The 2,799-nt window shown below is 35.2% G+C and overlaps 1 pseudogene; it reads right to left on the bottom strand.

The window, feature by feature from the left end:
- Nucleotides 1–1,760: 1,760 nt before the first annotated feature.
- Nucleotides 1,761–2,571, bottom strand: LOC120628724 (annotated as a pseudogene).
- Nucleotides 2,572–2,799: the final 228 nt, after the last annotated feature.

The raw sequence follows: 2,799 nt of genomic DNA, 5'->3' as shown, positions 1-2,799 counted from the left end.
CGAAAACTACGACGCATAACAATAGTCGGTTTTGCCTTAGGAGGACGAATTCTAAAGGAAACATAGACCAAATCATGATAAGAAAAAGCCTCCGCCGGCAGTTGTCCATGTGCGTCTACAAGATTTGGAGAAGAAACAATCATGAGATCTAATTGGGAAGGAAAACAGTTGGGGAAAAAATGAGTAGCATGCGTAGGTAATATTTCAAGATTAGAGCTGTTAATAATAGACAATAGACGTTTTGAACGATAGTCATTTTTAATAAGGCACGTATTAAAGTCACCCATAATGATAGAGTGGTCCACTGTTGTTAAATACTCTTCAAGTATAGTCTCTAAAGTATCAAAATAATCAATATGAAGCGAGGGACTATAAAAAACCCCAAGTAGAAGTTTTTTTTGACCACTTTGAACCTCAATTAGTATGTGTTCAGATGATTCAGAGTATAAAGATGGGGACTTATTTAAAATACGAAAAGGAATGTGACAACGTAGGTAAATGGCGACACCACCCCCTCCCTTGCCTGTTCGATCATTTCTAATGAGATGGTAGCCAGGCAAAGAATAGGAAGTTGATGGAAGGCAAGGTTTCAAAAACGACTCCGACACCAAGATAGCATGAATTGCTTTGTTATCAAACGTAGATAAAAAATCTGAATAGTGCGAGGGAATGCTCTGCGCATTGATATGAACTACATTAAAATTTTTAGGGAATGGTGTGAACGTATTGTCTAAAACAGAGCCAAGTGGAACATCTGTGCTATGGAAGCTGTCGCTGGATAAAGAGGAGCCTGTACAATAAACACCCTCACTATCTGAGTTATTGTTAGAAGAAGTCATACTTATAATAATTATGCTTAATATAATAATAAATATAATAAAAAAAAAAGAATACGTATATATAAAATAAAATACAATTTTACAATAAATATATATATATACACGAAAAAAAATAAAAAAATATATGAAGTTTACAAGCGAAAAAAAGGAAAAAAAAACAAATAAGTACTCTTCCATTCACCAGCAAGTCTAATAGGAAATCGCTTAAATCACATTAAATTATCAAACACTAATAAATGTATGTTCTAATCGGCGGTTCTTATACATATTTGCATATAAATACAGCCACATACGCATCTAATTAAAAAAATATCAAAATACTCATACAGAAAAAAAATAAACAAAAACAAATTAAATAAAATAAAAAAAAAAATAGAATAAAATAAAAGAGAAAAAAGCCCAAAAAATTATTTGTAAATCAAAAAATAAAAAAATTAAACTAAACAAGTAAATCAAAAAAAAAGAAAAACCAAAATCTTAAAAATAAAAAAAAACTAATAGCTACACAATCAATATTTAAATTAATATGAGCGGTTAGTAATGGTACGCGATCGAACAAACCACAACTTAATGCTCTGCGGTAATGTTTATATACTCTTTGCTTTAAACGCAAACTGGATTGCAAAATCAAAACGTTTAGCTCGTCCTTGTCTGTGGTTGGAAATTGACAAAAAGACAAGATTGACATTGAACATTGTTGTGACTTGTGAATACAAAATGAAAATTGAAATAAAATTTATTGAGGGTACAATAGTCGAAAAAGAGGTTATGTCAAGTTTTAACTAAACGAGACTATAATTATTTAAGTACCTACACCAGTGCAAAATCAGCAAAGCAGACTTTCTGCAAAGGGAAGCAATAGTGAACAATACAATGTTTGAAACCAATTGAAGACTCTGGAAATCTCATAAAAGGCAGGCATTACCTTCTAACAGCTCGCCTAGGCTTTTCGACCTGAGGCTTGACTGTTTTAGACGAGGGAACTGCAGCATAAGAATGCACTGGCACAACACTTGCACTCGCTATAGCACTAGCTTGATCCGAAGCGGCAGACGTGGTTGCCATTGGGATATCACCGGACTTTACTCCAATCAATTTCACCTCTGCAACTGAAAAAACTCGATGGCGCTTACCATCAGCGCCAAGAACAATTATGGACCCATCCCGCGTCCAGCATCGAGAAACTCCAAACTTTTGCCTCGCTGCCTGAAAGGCGTCATGTCGTTCCTTCGTCAAAAACTCGGATAAAGTGACCCCAGTGCCTTTAAGCTGTTTTTTTTGAAAACCAAACTTGGTTACGGATAGACAAGTCACAAAACTTGATCAATACAACACGAGCCTTGCCATCCTTTAATTGGCCCAAACGCTTGCAATAACTGAGTTTGGCTTCGGTCAGTTCTGGCATGCTAAGATTGCTGGACAATGCCTCCGCAACTGTTGCGGGCAAACTCTCCTTTTGCACTTCAGGTACACCATGCAGCAGCAGCATTTTCCTCCTGGTTCGTGTCTCCATATTATCACACTGCTTAGAGAGCACCTGGACTTGTAATTGAAGGCTTTCAAGTGATGTCAAGACAAATACTCTAAATGCACCAAACTGTGCTGCAACATTGGAATTTGGACTGGTTGCTGGGATGGATGTCTGAATGACGCGCTGAAACTCAGCCATTCGTGCATTAAAGTGCTCAGTTAATGCAGAAATAGAGTGTTCAATGGATGCCAAATTCTCCATTTTCTTGTTGTAAATTCCGATTAGTGTTGATTACAATAAAATGTGAAGTTCTTAAGGATTTTTTATTTGGATTGCTTGCTGGTATGTGGAAGATATGTTAATATAACATTTCTAAGTTTAGATTACCTTTAAATTATATTTTAAACAAAATTAAAATCAGAGAACATTAAAAACACATGTGTATAGGCCATAGGTTCAGTTCCGTTGTTTAAAAAAAAAATAACAAAA

Source organism: Pararge aegeria, chromosome 13 (assembly GCF_905163445.1).
Source record: "Pararge aegeria chromosome 13, ilParAegt1.1, whole genome shotgun sequence".
NCBI lineage: Eukaryota > Metazoa > Arthropoda > Insecta > Lepidoptera > Nymphalidae > Pararge > Pararge aegeria.
This window is presented reverse-complemented; position numbering and strand designations above follow the sequence as displayed.